The sequence below is a fragment of the Balaenoptera musculus genome, chromosome 15 (assembly GCF_009873245.2).
Source record: "Balaenoptera musculus isolate JJ_BM4_2016_0621 chromosome 15, mBalMus1.pri.v3, whole genome shotgun sequence".
Classification (NCBI taxonomy): Eukaryota; Metazoa; Chordata; class Mammalia; order Artiodactyla; family Balaenopteridae; genus Balaenoptera; species Balaenoptera musculus.
This window is the reverse complement of record NC_045799.1, coordinates 25,188,509-25,208,316: the sequence shown is the minus strand read 5'-3', so window position 1 is coordinate 25,208,316 and position 19,808 is coordinate 25,188,509. Positions and strand designations below refer to the sequence as shown.

Genomic DNA, 19,808 nt, shown 5'->3' with positions numbered 1-19,808 from the left:
GCACAGAGACAAAACCAGGCAGCATTGGCAGCCATGATTTGCAGCATGTGGGCTGCAGAGTGCAGGTTTAGATGCACTCACACAGCCTGGCTCCAAGGCCACTGCCAGTACAGATATTATAGTTGGTTTCAAGAGTCCATCCCCAGCATGTTAGAACAGGAGGGCTATTCCTCTTCTGGCCCTAGGTTCCCTGCCTTCCCCCAACCCCCACCCTCCAGCTGCTAGTGAAAAAGGCACTTGTACTGCAGCCTCATATCTTATCAGAGGCCATGGGCATTCCAGTTTTCCCACCGGTTCTCTCTCTCTTGGCCAGTGATACAGGTCACTCTCTTCACACTCTGTAACAAGGGGCATTCTGTTCTTCCCTCTGCCTGCCTGAGGATGCACAGAGGGATCTGTCCTCCAACCTGATGCTCCTGGAATCCACACTGGCCAACCTTCCCTCCTATTCTGAATCTCCGGACTCTTCCTGTCCTCTCTTTCTGTATTGGTTAATCTAATGTTCTATAGCTTCTGGCCTTTACATGGCCTGGGCATCAAGCTTGGCTTTTATTGTTTTCGTGACAACTGCCCTGTGAAGAAGTTCCACTACTGACTATTTTAAAATATGAACGATTCTATGTAAAATATTGTATAATATACTGATATCCATATAGTATCTTATTTATCTAACATCCTCAATTTTCCAGAGTGCAACTGAAAACAAGAAGGTAACAAAGCATTGTCATCCTTAAGACCTTGCACAGCACTAATTTATTCCTATTTTTACGTGTTGTTGTAACAAGCTTAGCAATCTGGTTTCTAAACCTCCATAAGATTAAGAGCGGTGTATAAAAAGGGGAGGAGGAGCTGCTATATTAGCAGCAGCTAGAGGTGAGAGCTGAAAGCTAACAGTAAGGGAGAGGTAAAAGAAGAATGATAAGAAAGAGAAGTTAAAATGGGTATGAAGGTCATACTTCAGGGACAACAGCCCTATAGACATCTATGCATTTCACTAAGGTGGAGCTAGGTAATTTTTAAGGTAGTTCTAGGTTCTTCTTGAGGGACAGAGGTATCAGAGAATGTTTAATTATTTGTAGTATCTACTATACTATCAGGTGCTATATTGAATGCTCTACATAAATTGATTTCATTTTCATAACAGCTTGGGAGGTAGGTGGTGATATTCTCATTTTATAAATTACGGAGACTTAGAGAGGGATACACAGGCAGTGACTGGAAGACCTAAGCTTAGAACTTAGAAGAATCTGGCTTTAGAGAACCAAGTTTTTTCTATTCTACACTGGCTCTTTCTCCATGACCTAAAACCCTGGTCCTTCTTAGACTCTTGGGACAGTGGTTCCCACCCTCCCAACCCCGCCTTTATTCATTCTCCTATATATGAATATCTTTTTAAAGACGTCCATTCATTCAGTGTGTATTTATTGAGTGTCCACCATGTGCCAGGCACAGTTTTAAGTGTTTGAAACGTAGCAGTGAAGAAAATAGTTTTCTCTCTTGTATCCTAAATTCTAGTGGAGGATAAACAAATGAATACATAGGAATAAAAATAAAGCAAGGTAAGGGAATAGGGAGGGACTGTGTGATGAAAGAAGGCTTCTGTGAGAAAATAAACTCTGTTCAGAAATATGCACGAGCTGAAGTAGTATGAGTTATGCGTATATCTTGGGGAATAACATTCCAGGCATAGAGTTCAGCAAGTTCAGAAGCCCTAAAACAGGAGCATGCTTAGTGTCTTGAGGAACAAAAGGAGGTCAGTGTAGCTAGAGATGAAGTGAGCAATAGGGAGAGTGGATTATGGAGAAGAAGTCACAAGGGTAGACAGGGACTCAGATCATGTAGGGCTTTATTCTGAGTGAAATAGGAAGCCACTGCAGAGTTTTGAGTAGAGGAATGACATAATCTTAACGTCCATAAAATCGCTCTGCGTGACTCTACCGGCTAGGACCTCCGGTACAATGTTGAACAGAATTGGTGAAAGCAGACACTCTTACCTTGTTCCCAATTTTAAGGAGAAAGTATTCAGTCTTTCACCATTAAGTATGATGTTAGCTGTAGGGTTTTTTGGTAGACTTCTTTTATCAGGGCAAGTAAGTTCTCTTCTATTTCTAGTTTACTCAGAGGTTTTATTATGGATGGATGTTGGATTTTGTTTGTGTAGTTTTTATCCTTTATTCTACTAACATGGCACTATGTTATTGATTTTTGGATTTTAAACCAACCTCATTCCTAGAATAAATCCCACTTGGTTATAGTGTATAATCCTTTTTGTATGGTGTTGGTTTTGGTTTACTAATATTTTGTTGAAGAGTTTTGCCTTTATTCATGAGGCATGTTTGTGTCCCACTGGAGCAGCAAGCCTGACAGAAGAGTGACTGACAGCTCTTAGAGGGCAGTTTTAAGGCCGTTGACTGTGGCAGAGAGGTAGGGATCTGAGCCTAATAAGGCCAAGAGATCAAAAACCCAAGCTGGGAAACCATAAATCAGGAAACCAAGGTCCATCAGCAAGTTTGATACCAGAATCATAAGATGAGTAGGACATGAATAAAGGGGACTTATGACCTAATGGGGCAGATGCAGAAAAAAGCCCCAAAACTATTCTACAAAAGATCACGTTAACACAAAAGCAGAAATTGCTGCTTTTGAGTTATCTGTCATTTTGTATTAGGAGTCTCTACTGGTCTCCCGTACCTTCGTCTCCCTCCCCATCTCCTCAGTTAGCATAATATATCAAGAGTTAGTGTACTTAAGTGCATAGGGCAAGAGACAAAGTTATCTACAGGATAACTTGTCTTTAGGAAGATTAATTAACTCCATCTTTCTCACCATTGTATATATTCTTAAAAACCTCAGGCTATATGCTGCTGGGGAAAGAGAGGAAGCTTTAAAGCCAAAGATTTGAATCCTTGCTGTGACATTCATTTCCTTTGTGACTAACCTCTCCAAGCTGTAGTTTCCTCCTCTGCAAAATGGGAACAATAATGCCTATACAGTTATTGTGATGCTAATAGGAGATGATGAAAAAATGCCTGGCCTGGATTGGTGTTCAGCCACTAGTGGTTGAAATAAATTCTGATACCCTGTGTTCAGTGTCAGATTGTAGTAGAAGGTGAGTATTGTGGCCCAGGCTCTTAAGCCTGTTCTACTAACTCAACCTTGGGAAAGCATTTAATATCTCTGGGCCTCAGTTTCCTCAGCTCCAAAAAGAGGGAATGAAGTAGAAAGTTGTTCTATAATTGCTGGTATGTCTCTTCCAGTTCTGTGCCTCCAAAGGCACTTGGTCTGTCGTTCAAAGGAAAAAAAGAGGAGGGGGCCAAAAGAGAAGACTCAGATTCAGTCCTGCTTAACGCTGCAGCAGAGACAGAAAGAAAGAGCCATTACCTACAACGAGAAGTGTTTGGGAGTCAGCTGCAGGGGCAGTGACCTGCCTGTCACTCAGCATTTGGAAAAAAAATATCAATGAGGAAATCAGAATGGCCTGGAATGTTGGAGACTGAGTAGATAACAAGTATGAGAGAGTCCATGAGGCGTAGAACCCAGTTTGTGCTCTGTCACCCACTTTCTGGGTTTTCCCAGTCAAGCTGTTTCTCTTTTTGCAGCCTCCATATCCCCATCTGTAAAATGAATTAGGCAATGTATTCTCCAGGGGCCTCTTCAGGGCTTCCTAAAATTTCATTGTCCGCTCTCCTCTGGCTCTCAAGTTGGCTTGTACTCAGCTTTTGCCCTTGGTGTTGAGGATTTCATTTATAGGAGAAGGCTTCTTAACTAGCAGGTTAGCACTACAGTATATATTTAGAATGCTCTTGAAACCACAATTTCAGGCTGCTAAGAATCATAAAATTTTCAAGTCCAGAAATGCCTTGGTCCACCTGGTTTCACCCCGTCAGTTAACACTGAGAGATGATGCAATAGAGTGGAAAGACTTCTGGCTTTAACAGCAGACCTGGAATTCAGATGCCAGCCTGTATTAGCTTAATTTCTCTGAGCCATAGAAAATGAGGATAGTGATAATAGAGTAGGCATGTAAAGAATTGTTATTATTTGGAGGAGAAAGAAAAAACTGAGGCCTGAGAGATGATGTCGCCTGCTCAGAGTCACGCTCAGACCAGAACCTAGGTCTCTTGTGTCTCAGTTCAGGGTTTTCTCCTCTGGAGTCAAGGTCAGCTGTACCCATACGTAGGTAGTAGCAAAGATTGGAACTGAAAGCATGTCAGCTTTCTTAACATCTCTGCCAACAGTCTTCTCAATTCCCCTGTGGCGTGTGTCAATAACACAGCCCGTACTTGTTTTAGAAACAAGCTCTTCATAAGCACTCCTGTTTGATTTGCTTTGGCTGGTACAGGATCCAGATGCTCTTAGAATAGCACAACAGACTCTCCAAATCAGCCCATTCCCATTCTGAGCCACTCACGGCTCTGATCTGCTCACTGGGGTTCATCCCCTAGTCCTCCCTACCTGTCATATGAGTCACGTTCAGTCATCTTTTGTTATTTGCCCTTTCCCTGTTGATGGAAGTCACATTTATCAAGTGCCTACTATGTGCCAGGTATTGTCATAGGTGTTTTAAGTTAAAATTATCTTCGTTAATCTTTATAACTCATTAAGTTATTAATAGCTCCAGAGGGAAAAGCTGAGGCTCAGTGAAGTAAATGAATTTGCCAGAGGTCATATACTTAGCCTGTGAAAGAGCTGGGTTTTGAACTCAGGTCCTCCTGCTTCCATAGACCCCATGCATTTAGTATAGTAAGCTCTTTCCTGAGTATCATACTGCCTCTGGCCTCTGCCCTTCCAGGAGGGTAGAGTGTTCAAGAGTGCCCAGGAAGGGGTATGCAGTGGCTTTAGTATAATGGGAATATCTCCATGCCTTCAGTGCATTTTCCCATGAGTTTCTTCTGCTCTCCTGCCTCAAACCAACTTCTCTAGGATCCACGTGTGTGGCCCAGAGGTCCAGTCACTAAGCGAGCGGCCAGGTTTCCATCTTCAACATGGAACATGGACTCTCTAGTAAGAAGTGCACTTGTCATTTTCAAAGTTGAATGAGGGGAATATTCCAAGCAATAAGCCCCTTGTATGCCCAACTCTGAAATGTAAGGAAGGAAGAGAGAGGGTCTACACATCTCAAGTGTGATGAGCCTCCTTCAGGGACCTGGCAGGAGAGGAGAATAATATGAAAGATTTAAGAATAAGATTGCTCTAATAGGTCTTCAAATCTGTAATCATTTTTCAGTTTACAAAGCACCTTACTTGTAGAGATTTTAGTTTAAGGAAACTGAAGGCATCTGCCTTTATGTGGCAGAGTCAGGGGCTAGAGTCCAACTCCTTAGTCTTGATAAGGCCAGTGAATCTAAGCCCCCCCTGAAAGGGTTCTGTCCCTGGCCTTGGGTTCCACTCAATCTTCATTTGCAAAAGGGGCAGGCCTTTAGTCTCTGCCCTTTTCTGAGCCCTCCTCTGCCCACTTGTCCCCTTCCTCAGCCCTTCCTACTCAACTGCTAGGGCCTTCTTAATGAGACCCTCTTCTAATGATACGTTTTTAAGTATAGGGTAAGAGGAGATATTTTTGGCTCTGTATTGTCCTCAGGATCATTTGCCATAAAATGATGGAATTTTAGGATGTCAGAGTGGGAAGAGATCTTAACTAACAGTTATCAAGTTTATGGAGGAGCCCTTTATTTAAACATATAATTAAACATCTCAAACAGAGCTGCTCTGTTAGAAGTGGCAGTGGTGGGCCCAGAGTCCACCAGTCCAGCCTCCCCCTTACCCTCATCAAAGACAGGCTCTGAGGCATCTGCCTTAAACCTGCAGAGTTGCCAGGAACACAGTTTATAAAACAACACTGACCTAGATCAACTTACCCGTTTTATAATTGTGAAATTGAGGCCCAGCAAGGGGCAGTAAGTAATAGGCCCAAGGTCACACAATGAATTAGTGGCAGGTCTGACTCTCAGCTTTGTGCCCTTTCTGCTACACTGAGCTTTATGTCATTTCATAAGTGACCACCTGTTTCACTTCACTAACATCCTGTGCCTGGATATCAGGCTTCTTTTGCCTCCTGGCATCTGGTTCCTGTGAGGTAGGTAGGCAGGCCTGTGGATGTGTGTGCTATGTCAGGGCATAATTCTCATCCATGTGGTGAGCATGTGTCAAGTTTTGTTTAACTCAGTGTGGGAACCAGCAGAAAGAGAATAGCTGAGAAACTGGATTTATGTTCTTAGTGGAAAAAGGATTGCTGAAATGAGATTGCTAAATTAGATCCAAAATTGATTAATGTCCTAATGAAAATGTAACATTTCATGTTATCTTTTCTGCTTCTTAGTTTGCTATATGTTAACCTCTAACTTTGCAGAGTTTTAAAATATTTGGGTCCCAACTGTTTGTGAACAGTAAGTCAAACAAAATTCCATTCTCCAAGAGTATCAGATGACTCTCAGATACATACTAAAAAAAATGTCCTAACATGACTTTAAAAGTTCACACAGTTGTCTTTTTCCCTTACTTCCAGTTTTTGGATAATTTTCCTTAACAAAGCACTGCTGAAAATCATCAGAGTCTCTGGTATTAAAGCTGGCTAGAGCTCTCCCAAGTCAGGAGGGCATCTTTCTGCTCAGGGCACAGACCCGACTTCTTTGCTGAAGCTTCTGCAGGTAGCAGCTATTAGCAGGACCTTGAGCTGTCTCCTACAGCCCTACTCACTGGCGTGGAGCTTGGCCTTTGCGAATCCTAGACTTGCTTCTTCCCCTTCACCTAGTCATGGAGGCTTTTTCCCTGCTCTGGTTACCCTCAGGGCCATCTTGGATGCAAAGAGGTCCCAAAGTTCCACCTGGAGGAAGTTTGTTTTGAGCAGAGTTTACTCAGGTAAAGTAGGCAACTGCTTTCATTATGTGGTTTTGTCTCTGAAATGTTTTTGCCCATCTTCTTATCCCCAGTGCTACCATCCAAGGCCAGATATTAATCCTCTCTCACTGAGACTTTTTCATTGTCAACTAGCCTGTCTCCCCATCTCCAGTCTTTGCCCCTGAAATATAACCTCCTTTTTCTCTCCATAGGTTTTAAGATACAGATCTTATTCCTATCACTTTCCTGCTCATAAAACCTCTAGAATAAAATCCAGTGTCCTTAGCATGACATTCAAGGCTCTGCAAATACTATTTCTCCTCTTTCTTTCCAGCTTCTTCTCCAGTCCCATAGGAGTTCATATTAGTGAGTAGAAGTATGAGGGAAACCAACTTTTGGTTGGATGAACTATCTGATCAAGTCTGCCAGTGAAGGTTAAGAAGTGTTATTAGTTGTGGTACCATGTTAACATCCAATATGATAAACATTTGTGCCAGGCACAGAGATAGGTCCTTAGGGATAAGGAGAAGGCAAACACATGGTCAAGGCCTTTGGAGCCCATAGCTGATCAAGGAGAAGAGGTAGATAAAGTAAGTAGGTGGCAGTGATGATCACTATAATGGAAGCATGTGGAGTGCTTTGGGAACTTGGAGGAGGGGAGGATACTAACTGCCTGAGAGATCAAGGAAGGCTTCACAAAAGAGCTGATATTTGAGTTGGACTTCAAAGATGAGACATTTGACGGTCGTGAAAGATGAAGTATTTGGCAGTTGAGAAAGGGAGTCTGTAGCTTCCAAGCAAAGAGACCAGTGAGGGCAAAGGCACAGAAGCTTACATGTGTGTCTCAGAGAAGAGTAAACAGTCCATTGTAGCCAGAGCATAGGATTTCAGGAATGGAGTGTGGTTAGGGTTAAAGTTATCAAAGTAAGTTGGGGCTAAACTGCGTAAGGCCTCATTTTCCAGGTTAAGGAAATGCTGTGTTTCACATCTAGTATACGATAATAATTCTTGAATTAAGTGGTATATATTTGTCTATTTGTGCACGTGTGTACTTGTGTGTTAGGATGTCATTGTTACATTTGGAGATGATTTTTGAAGACCCTCTGAGGCAAAGCAAATATCAAAAATTGGAGCCAAAAGGACAGGTTAAACCTAAGTTCACCCAGGCTTGAACTTTGAACTTCTGAGATTTTCACCAGTTCCATAAGCCCATAAGTTAATCATAGCATGCCAGAATTGGAAGGGACCTTAGGGATCCATTCAACAAATGCCTGATACTATTCTTGTAGCTGAGATATGGTAGTGAACAAAACAAAGACTGCCTTCATGGAACTTGTTTCAGTGGGGGAGACAGAAAACGAGTAAATCATTAATTATTAGATTATTTCATATGTGTTATGAAGAAAGATATGCAGGCTAGGCCCCAAGATAAGAGCATGTTTGTAGAGAAACTAGGAGGCAGACAGTGTGGTTGGAACAGCACCAAAGAGAAAGAAGCAGGGTTAAGGTTGGAGAGGAGACAGCTGAGGCCAGAACATATAGGACCCTGCATTTGGCCAATGGGAAAATGAGGCTAATATCCAGGGCCACATAGCAAGTTAGTAGGAAGGCCAGGATTGGTAACTATCCTGGTTCAGCCTCCCTTCCCTTGCCTGCCTGCTGGCTTCTGGCTTTTATCCAAGATTAACGTGGATCCCATTTAATTCCTTTATTCTCCTCTCCCTCACTTAGCTCTCTTTCTCTATCCCTGTACCCAAGGTTCCTGTCATACCATTACTCTGTTTCATTTCAAGCTTCTTTGCTTAATCACAGCATTAGCATTTCCCAGACTCACATTTGTACACATGACCTGGTAATAGAGTGATTCCTGGAAGGTCAAAGTTAGAGAGGTCCCTGGACATCTTTTAGTTTGATTCTCTGGTATTAGAAACCCAGAGAGGACGAGTGACTTGCCCAAGGCCACTTAACTAGTTAGTGGTAGAACTTGATTTCCTTTGCCTCCCAGTCTCTGGCTCTTCAGTTTTGGCATGCTACCTCTCTTTCTTTAGTGTCCAGCAAAAGGGAGTCAAGTTGTGATACACATAGTTGGCAAGAGCAGCTAGCATTCAGTGACCCTCTGCCATCTGCCCCTTAGCTTTTTATTTTGTCTTTGTCATGTGAGTTTACTGTTTTATTCTGGCCAATGTCTTTGAACTACCACTCTTTGCAAAGACAGTATGTTGCTAAATTTCGCATCCTAGTTCATGCTATCCCCCCTACTTAACTGGCAGCCTGCTCTTAACCTCCAGTCTACATCCAGGCTTGTCTTTTAAGCCCAGCCCGTATTATCTTGAGAGAAGCAGTGTAGAAAGAGCATAGCGTTTGGAGTTGGATATATCTGGATTTGAATCCCAGCTTTGGCATGTACTGGGACAAAGTAATCTTGGATAAGTTAGTTGACTTCTGAGAGCAGTTTTCTCATCTGTAAAATGCGGATGTTAATACCTGCTTGATGGGATCATTGGAAAGATTATTTAAAGTGTTATATGGGTATACCTCAGCATTCTGTAAAGAGAAACTTAGTAATTCTTCCTCAAAAGCCCATCCTGAATGCCCTCTCCCTTTTTCCTAATCATCTAATAGCCAACACTTCTTGGGTGGGTTTCTATGTGCCAGACACTGTGCTAAGTGCTTTTAAAAAGTATTTATTGGGAAATTCCTTGGCGATCCAGCAGTTAGGACTCTGAGCTTTCACTGCCGAGGACCTGGGTTCAGTCACTGGTTGGGGAACTAAGATCCTGCAAGCCGTGAGGCGCAGCGCCCCCCCCCCACCCAAAAAAAGTATTTATTACTACATGTGAATCTATAATTATCTCAAAATTAAAAGTTAAAAAAAAAATTTGAACCACTGATCTCATTTTTTCTGTATTTATTATTCTTGCTCTTGGTAGATAGATGCCAGGTTAGGATTCAATATATGCCTGTGTTCCAGTTCTTGCTATTTTCTAGTTCTGTAAATTTTGGACAAACCTCTTGACCTCACTCTTAAGTGTTTTTCCCACCAGAGTCCTAAAATTCCATTTCATAACCATTTGGAAACCTGACTTGCTTACCTTCTCACCTTGGAATTTGCCTCTATTGATGACATTGCAGTGGCAACTGGGCTGGCCCTGTGTGACTTGGAGAGGACAGTATGGGAGGCAAGAGAACTAGGCACCTGGGAGCTATTAGATCAAGGATTAGCAACTCGTCATAAATCAAAAGATTTCTGGGGTAGGAGTCTGGGGGTAATGTCGATGGTGACTCTACTTGGATTATGTTCTCGGGGTGAGATTGCCAACTTCATTGAATGGAAGGACCAGCAATGCACAGGCACTCTAGCTTGTGCCTGGGCAAAAGACAGCGTGTTGGTGGCAAGTGTCCAACATGGCCACGGCGGCCCACAGGCCATCTCTGCCATTCAGGACATCAGCCGCTGGCCCTGCCAGCCCTGGGGCAAGGTTGCTGTGGTTTCATAGAAAGAGCCCAGTCTCTGAAATTGCAAGTTCCGATGGTGAGTTCAAATCCCTGTCTACCAACTACTGGTTGTGTTCTTCAGCTAGTTCCTCAACTAGTTCCTTAGTTCCTGAAAATTCTTACTTTATCTCTCAGAGCCACAGTTTCTCTGTCTGTGAAATAGTGCTGTTGAGGGAGTTCCCTGGTGGCCTAGTGGTTAGGATTCCAGGCTTTCACTGCCGCGGCCTGGGTTCAATCCCTGGTCGGGGAACTGAGAGCCCATCCTGCAAGCCTCGCCGTGCGGCCGAAAAAAAAAAATAGTGCTGTTGATACCTACTTTGGGGGTTGTTGGGAGGATTCAAAATACCTTAGGCAAATAGGTGTCACACAATACCTGATACTTAGTTGGGTGAATGGCAAGTTGATCTGCTGCTGTTAGCTTTTTGAAGACCAGTATCCTTGGGAGGTGCCTTTCAAGTCAGGGCTGCTCTGATTCTCTTACCACCTCCCCACTCACCCCCAGAAACACCCTAGACCCCTCCTTTCCTTCCTCAAGTTCAGACCCCAGAAGTATTGTCTGTCTCACCAGGTGGCATATCTGAGTAAGCAAGATTGTTACATAGCAGACATACAGGACCAGGGAATGTAGCTCAGGCAGCAGCTGATGAACAAAAGGCTTCTCTCTGTTCCCAATAAATTGGTCCTTGGGGATCCTAGCTTTGAAATTCTAATTGACACAGGAAGGAAAAGATTCATTAGGCTCTGGTCTCATTAAAGTGTTCTGCTGCTCACCTACGATTTATTCTTGGCACTTCATCAGGAGAAATTAAGTAAACCAACAGACTGGGAGGCTGCTGACAGCATAGTTCAGTGTACCTGGTGCTGCTCGTGGGGTGAGGATATTGGGCCTCCCATACTCTGGAGCACACAGCTGGCTTCAGAAGTTCCTCACCCTTAGGACTTAGCATGAGTCTAAGTCTCATAATATTGTCAGTGCTTTTGAGTTCATTCATAGGTGATAGCTCATTTATGGATGGTCCAGGAAGAACTGGGGCTTGCCCAAGATCACTGAGCACAGCAGTGGTGGAGCTAGAATTAGAAACAGTCAGCCCTCCTGACTTCCAGGCCAAGAATCTCCTTTGGATTTCTAGATCCACTATTTCAGTCATTCAACCATCAACAGATACTTTCGACACATGCTGTGTGCTAGGATTCTATGATAAAACAGACATGGGGGGGGGGGTGGAGAGGGAATACCTGACCCAGTATTAGGGGAGATTAGAAAGGCCTCCAAGTCTGAGGGGTGAATAGGAATTAGCTCAGCAAAGAAACATATGAGGAGTGTTCAAGGCTGAGGGATCAGCACCTACAAAGGCTTAGAGACTCTCTCCAGTAATGGAAAGTCTTGCTAGGGTGGAGGAATTGAGGAAGAGATAAGTTACGATGAGTCAGTCTATGAGGTTTGGGCCACTTCCTGTTATAAGAACTCTATACCTGGGATTAGGAGTCCTGGGTGTTCTAGATTTGTTTCTACTGCCAGTATTTCTTTAGCATTTCTGGTGTGCCAGTGCTGGGCATTGAGGTACAAAAATGCATAAAATATATGTAGCTCTGTCCCCCAGAGATCTGTTAGTTTAATGAGGCTAACAAACTAATAAATAACTCCTATAACAAATAAAAGGAATAATTACCTTTGATGGAGGAAGTCAGAGTTGAGCTGTGTGTCACCATCAGTATTTTCTCTGGGCTTCGATTATCTCACCTGTCTATTTAGTGATAACCACTGTCCTGTGTAGCTCATGAGCTGATGGGAAGACAGCTCTGTAATGACTGATGTTTGTGTGGCATTTTGTGGGTTACAAAACACTCTTTCATCATTAATTAATTGAATCTTAACTATAATCTTATGACTTAGGAAATCTTCCACCAATTTACAGATGCGGAAACTAAGGCTGAGAGAGGTTGAGGCTTGTTTATGGTTTTACAGCTTTTGATTAACAAAAGCTAGGATTAGAAATCCAAATCTTTTGCTCTCTTTTGCATTACAGTGAATCTGAACAAACTTTGAAAAGTAGAAAGATGGCAGGCTTTCTGTTCCATACTTGAGTGGCACATTTCCCTCTCCCTTCAATAGAAATGCAAAGAATGACTTCAGTGTGAGAAAAGCAGACTTAATTGCCTGGGGAGAAAGAAAAGGAGCTTATTTCAAGTCTTCCCCAGACTGGGCTCTGAACTTTTAAGACCATGTGTCCCAATGCTCTGTCAGCTCCCACTATTCCATCTCATGCCATTTACAGAGTAAATGTCTCAACTATTATGTCACTGGCTACAAATAGCAACTTGTAGGGTAGACAGAGCCTGCTTTACAGGTGGGTAAACTGAGGTCCACAGAAGTTAAGTAATTTGCCCAGATTCACTGAATTATTCATGCCAGAATGAGGACTGGAATCCAGGGCTCCTGACACCACAGGTGCTCTTATGTCATAGAAGAATGCTCCTTTGATTCATTCAGTTCACACAACAATTCTTGAATATACCCCATGAGCCAGAGACTTTGTTTTACAAGAGAACCTCTGGTTAGGCTCAAACTATGTTGGTGCAGTGCCTTCCTCTCTAAGAGGAGGGACTTTGCTATTTATTTATCTGTCCCTGACTAGGGCCTGGTTCCAAGAATGCTTTGCTATTGTTTTTGGCCTTACTCTGTCAGAAGCTGAAGGGAGCAGATGGCCACAGCAGTGTGGATCATGAGGGTGTGATCCCAGGCTGGGCTAGAGAATGAGTTGAGAGCCCTACTCATCTACTACTGTTTCTACGGTCAGGGCCCTGCCAAGGTGTTTTCCATCCCAGAACAAATTGAAGCTGGCCAACCCTGCCCCCTCCTACTCCCATACACAACGTACTTGTTGATCTTCTGGATAGATTTCATACAAAGGCTTCTATGATCTGCTGTCCCAAATGACCCTTTGGACCTATTTCCCAGGCATGTTGCGCTATTTAAAGAGTCTCCTATATCTACAGGCCTCCCAACACTCCCACCCTCACTGCTGTTTTTACTTCTGACTCCTTAAGCAGATTGGCTGCTTAGTGTGACTCTGACAATTAGCCTAAAGAGTACTCAATACTGAGAAGTTGACATGTTTTCTGTTTATCCAAAGTTCTAAATGGAAAGTTTAAGGAACACTATTTTGGAGCGGGGCAGGGAGGTGGGGTGACTGGGATAAGGACAGTTGACTTCATGGGAAGCCTACAAGAACCTCAAGTACCTTAGAAAGTCATGAAAGGAAATAACAACATTTGTTCACAATATTTCAAGTGCCCCTTATATATATATATATATATCTTTATATATTACAGAGCCCTTTCATACCTATTATTGCCTTTGAGTCTCAGAGCAACTCTTTGAGGGCAGCAATGCAAGGATTACTATTCCCACTTGACAGTTGAGACCAGGGAAGGTTAGGGAAGAAGGTTAGTGATCGATCTTCTGGTAATTATGGTGGCAGAGCCCCAAACAGAACCAAGAATTGGGAGACAGGTAGTCCTAGGTTTGAAATCTGGTGCTCATCATATTCTAGCTGAATGACCTTGGGCAAGTTACTTAGCCTCTTCAAGCCTCAGTTTTCTTCTCTGTAATAAAAGGATAACTATCTCTTACGGTTGTCAAAGCATTAAATAATATAATGTATGGACAAATGCGAGCACAGTATGGAACAAATATTAGGAGCTTAGTAACTGCAGGTTTCCCATCTTAGTGTTTTAAGTGTCTTGTATTCTGAGTCTTTAAGAATTAGTACTCTCACCCTCAGAATGGGAGAAAATATTTGCAAACGAAGCAACTGACAAAGGATTAACCTCCAAAATTTACAAGCAGCTCATGCAGCTCAATATCAAAAAAACCAACAACCCAATCCAAAAATGGGCAGAAGACCTAAATAGACATTTCTCCAAAGAAGATATACAGATCACCAACGAACACATGAAAGGATGCTCAACAACACTAATCATTAGAGAAATGCAAATCAAAACTACAATGAGGTATCACCTCACACCGGTCAGAATGGCCATCATCAAAAAATCTAGAAACAATAAATGCTGGAGAGGGTGTGGAGAAAAGGGAACCCTCTTGCCCTGTTGGTGGGAATGTAAATTGATACAGCCACCATGGAAACGGTATGGAGGTTCCTTAGACAACTAAAAATAGAATTACCATACGACCCAGCAATTCCACTACTGGGCATATACCCTGAGAAAACCATAATTCAAAGAGTCATGTACCACAATGTTCATTGCAGCTCTATTTACAATAGCCAGGACATGGAATCAACCTAAGTGTCCATCGACAGATGAATGGATGAAGGAGATGTGGCACATATATACAATGGAATATTACTCAGCCATAAAAAGAAACGAAATTGAGTTATTTGTAGTGAGGTGGATGGAGTTAGAGTCTGTCATACAGAGTGAAGTAAGTCAGAAAGAGAAAAACAAGTACCGTATGCTAACACATATATATGGAATCTAAAAAAAAATGGTTCTGAAGAGCCTAGGGGCGGGGCAGGAATAAAGACACAGATGTAGAGAATGGACATGAGGACACGGGGAAGGGGAAGCTGGGACGAAGTGAGAGAGTGGCATGGACATATATACACTACCAAATGTAAAATAGAGAGCTAGTGGGAAGCAGCTACATAGCACAGGGAGATCAGCTCGGTGGTTTGTGACCACCTAGAGGGGTGGGATAGGGAGGGTGGGAGGGAGACGCAAGAGGGAGGAGATGTGGGGATATTTGTATATGTATGGCTGATTCATTTTGTTATAAAGCAGAAACTAACACACCATTGTAGAGCAATTATACTCCAGTAAAGATGTCATAAAAAAAATTAGTACTCTCACTACAGTAAAGTGAACTACATGTAATGAATTTCTGTAAGCCAGAGTATCGTTTAAGTGCCTCACTGGGTTAGTGGGAAGCAGGGGTGCTCCAGGCACTGGTTAAGTACTTCTGATACAAATCACAGTGGGTTAGAGCTGACCAGGGACCCAAGAGATCTATTCCAATGTGTCTTCCTCAGAAGAGATGTTAATAATCTAGGAAAAGTCAGACTGAATAATGCAAAGTACATTTCTTTATTGTTGACTTCTTAGAGCCTTAGCGTGCATGTGACTGGGGAGGGTGGGGAGGAAGGGATGGAGTATGCCAAGTTTCCTGTTTTTATTTGATCTTGGAGCCCCTTTTCTGAGGAGCTCTCATTAACATCTTGAGGAACACTGGTTTTTCATGGAAGAGTTCAGGCAACACTGATATGGTTCAGTTCCTCCATTTTTTGGATGAGGCAATTAAGGTCTGTAATCAAGTTTACAGAGCCAGTCCACAGTAGAACAAAGTCTAAGGTTCAGGGTGCCTGACTCTCCCTTGGGCCACACCACTATTTGCACTCCATTGTTCTTACTCTTCTAGCCGGCAAATCATAAAATTACAGAGGATTCTGCAAACCACTAATCAGAGAGCATTGTTAGAGCATCAAGCTTTCTGTTTTGTTGTGTTTGTGCCAGTAAGCAGGAAAATGAGGAAACAACAGGCTTAATGGCCACCAAATGTTTCCAAACAGTTGAAAGACCAGGGGTCAGGTAATTTTAGCTCAGTGTCTGGAAAGGTGCCTCTAAACCACAAAGTTTTAAGTCTGTTCTTGTTTTAAGAAGTTTCAGTTGCATCCAGGGGCCTCATCCAAGAGGCCCATAGTGCAGTTCCCAGCGATGAACACCGATACCAGTAACTATGGGAAAGATCCTGAGAGGAATTTGAAGAGAACGTGTCAGATTTCTGCTCTTCCATCACCATCTTCCATGGAATTCAGTGGTTAGGAATGTGCCGCTGGTTTCTATCCAGACCTGGCAGAGGGAGTTGTCCTTGGCATTTATTTGGTGGGGGCTGTCCTTGCTTTTACTAAGCCTTCTAGTTTAGATCTAGTAAAAAATACAACCTTTACCTTTGCCAAGTTGTGCAGTAAACTTTCCAAAACACATCTGATAACACAAAACAATCCTGTGACATAGAGGTTATCTTCCATGTGTCGTTATGAGGACACTGAGGCTCAGAGAAGGGGTAGTGACTTTTCCAGGGGCTGACAGCAGATTAGTGATATGTTCATTGTTGTATTACAGGTGCCTAGTGCAATCCTGACATATAGTAGATCCTCAAGTATTTATTAATTGAAAAATTGGTACATTTCCAGGACTGAACTTCGGTCTTCGAACTCTTTGCCCAGTGTTCTTTCCTTTAAGCCAGCATGGTAGGGCCCAGTGGTTGGGCTCATCTCAGGGTCACCAGATAATTCAGAGAGAGTAGACTGGGTCTCCCTTGCTGTGTTGATTTCCAACGAGAATGGCCGTTTCTAGCCGTTGTTGCTCTCTGCTTGGTGAGGACCTTGTACATCTTCCCCACCATAGAAAGCTTAGATTCAGCAGTTTCTGGGCTGAAGATTCAACCTCTCTTTTGAGCCTCTGCTCCTTGGAGTCTACTGAACAAAGACACCACTGGTCCCCAGCTTCTCGCTCTGATCCTCCTTTGTTGTCTCTCTCATCACTGTTTTGCCTGTCCTTCTGCCCTACTGATGGATGAGGAACTTGGGTTCATCCCATGAACTTCAAATATACAGTTCACTTTTAAGGAGCTGCCATGTCAGGAACACTGGGAAACCATTTACTGAAACAGTGCCCACCTAGGATTCTTTCACCTGTTGCATCTGCTTGTTGCCAGGGCAGTGCTGGAGGCTGGGATTGCAAAGATTAATAAAAGTCTCTGCCTTCTAGGAGTTCGGAGTCTAATGGAGAAAGACAGATGTGTAAATCACAAAGGTGCAGCAAATGTTGCTGTGACAGAAGTCTGTAGAGAATATCGGGGTCCAGAGGAGACAGTGACTGTCTTCCTGGGGGATGGAAAACAAAGGCTATCCTGAAGAGTTTTCATCAAGGTTATGACATAGGTGGCTTTGTGCACTGAAAACCCTTCTGGCTCCAGCCTCCATCACCAAATCAGAAATTGGTTCTGGTCCTGCTTTATTGATGAAGCAATCTCTCTTAACCTTACGCAATGTTAAGAGTGTGATATTTGGAGCCATCTATTAAATGGGACCAGTAGTAATAATAATTTCATTTAGAAAGCTCCTGAATGCTTCACTTGCTGGTATGTTATCTCACCGAATTTTCACTACCTTATGGGGAAGGTGCTGTAATATTATTCTCATTTTACAACTGAGAAAACTAAGGCACAGAGGAGTTAAGGCATTTACCCAGCATCATACAGCTGATACATGGCAGAGCTGGGATTTGAACCCAGGTAGTCTGACTCCAGAGTCGTTGTCCTAAAAGAGTCTCAGGGCCATTGTGACCTTGATATAATTCTTAACCTCAAAGAGTTGTTGTAAGAATGAGAAGTAAAATACTTAGCAATGCATCTACCACAAAATAAGCAATTAATGAATCATAATGATCATTTTTTATATTACAAAACAGCCTTTCCTAAAGGCTGGAGTGGATTGGGCTCCTGCAAAGATGTCTCCTTTCTGTCTCCCAAGTCTCCTGGCTTCGTTTTCTATACCGCCTGCTTCTTTGTTTCTTAAAAAGCATGAATGAGGAAGGGGGTGGGGACAGTGGTACCTGGAGTTCACTTCCGCAGGTACTCCCTGAGCACCAGTCTGGGCCAGGGTCTAATCCTGAAAGGCAGGAGGAATGCCGATATTAAATAGATTGTGGTCTCTGCCATCCAGGAATTCACAATCTGGGAGGGGAGATGACACAGAAACAAATCATTTTAATACTGCCTCCTCGGATGGATCTTAGGCAGCACATCAGATCCCATTGCCCACAGCTCATACCACTACTAGCAGGGCATGAATGACTTGCTACTATATTAATTGTTGAAATAATCATCCTGTTAATATCCTTGTCATCATTAAAGCAGATGTTATTAATGTAGAAAGTTGTAATACTTCAGAGAAGGTCAGCAGCTACTCAAAGGAGACTTTTAACATGCTCAATTGGAAAAACCTATTTTATTTTTATGGGGGGGTCGTGGTGGCACTCCTAAACTGCCAGTGGAGCTGAGGGAGTCCTTGGCTTGAGCAGTGTACTATGGGGAAGGATTTATGTCCCTCAGGCCTCCCCGCTGGCCACCTGATGTGCTGCTTAGTTATCACATACTTTATAGTTTCTTGTACCCAGGCACATTTTTTTATTTGGCAGAAGGAGCAAGAAGTGGGGAGGTAGCTTTCTGAGGCAGTACATCTGCCTAGAGAGGCAGTGACTGAGCTCCTGCTGAGATTGGCTGGCGCTATGCCAGGGCAGTAAGGGTTTCTTGAGTATATGTATTATTGCAGGAGGTACCTCCAGTTGGTTGATCCATGAGCATTATTGGAGCCCCTGCCATGTGCCTACCAATGTGCTAGGTGCTGTGAAAAATACCCCAAAAGTTCTGCACTGCTTGGCAAGAGAAGACTAACATATGAGACAAAAAGAGTTGACACAGCGGGATGTTGTGATCGGGGTTTGACTTCTGTAGTTCAGACGCTCAACACCTATAGGGACTTCTGAGTCCCTTCTTACTGAGCACTCTTCTGCGTATGACATAGGACTGGGTCCTGGCTCCCATGAAGTCCAAGCTCTTCAACAGTCCACAAGGGCTTTCTGATCTGGCCTTTTCCAGGCTCTCTGCTGTCATCTCTTGTAACATCCAGTCTTAGACTCTACACTCCAGTAAAACCACAATACATATTATTATTCACTCAGTGTGGAAGCACTGTCCAGCTTCCACAACTTTGCTCATGCTATTTCCTCTTTCCTAAATGTTTTCTCTCATCTATGTGTGGATCAACTTCAACTTATCCCTATGGACAAGATCAGAACTTCTTGATGACTCCTCTTGCTGACTGCCTCCTCTTCCTTCTGTCCTGTCCCTTTGGTAAGTGACATGCCTCTGAGTTCCCACGTGTTCCTCTCATAGCCCTTATCCAGGTGAAAGGGATGAAACATAGTTTCTGGTTTTCATCACTGGACTGTGTGGACTGTGAACTCCTCTGGGGCAGGGATTGTAAATACTTTTGTTCACTTCCATACTTTGTACAGTGTCTGGCAGAAACAGGTACTCAATGATTTTTTGATAAATGAGTAAATAAATTTTCAGCATATTATTCCTCTAAGAACCTACAATAACTTCGTGGCAATCAAAAACTCTGTAGACTCAAAACTTAGTGTAACAATCGTGGGAGACTGTTATTTTCATGTATACATGAAAACAACAATGAGGATTTGCTTTTCCCCTGTTAACTACCCCCACCCCCCATCCCCCCACCACCACACATACTAATACAGTACATGATTCTGGTGAGGTTGCCATGAAAGTGGCATTCATTGGTGATAGCAGTGTAAATTGGTATAGCACTTTTGGACAACAATTAGGCAGAGTGTATCTCAAGAACCATAAAAATGTTCATACATTTTGACAC

At 43.0% G+C, this 19,808-nt stretch overlaps 1 protein-coding gene across 8 annotated transcripts in view; it reads left to right on the top strand.

Annotated features, from left to right (window-relative positions):
• RALY (RALY heterogeneous nuclear ribonucleoprotein) overlaps window positions 1–19,808 on the top strand; it is an 81,074-nt gene that overhangs the window by 39,084 nt on the left and 22,182 nt on the right. The window contains exon 1 of one of the 8 annotated variants that reach the window (XM_036825908.1): window positions 19,193–19,264. The exons of the other annotated variants lie outside the window; for them this stretch is intronic. The gene's annotated coding sequence lies outside the window, so the exon portion shown is untranslated. Of the gene's footprint in view, window positions 1–19,192; window positions 19,265–19,808 lie in introns of those variants that run through there. 8 annotated transcript variants of the gene reach the window in all.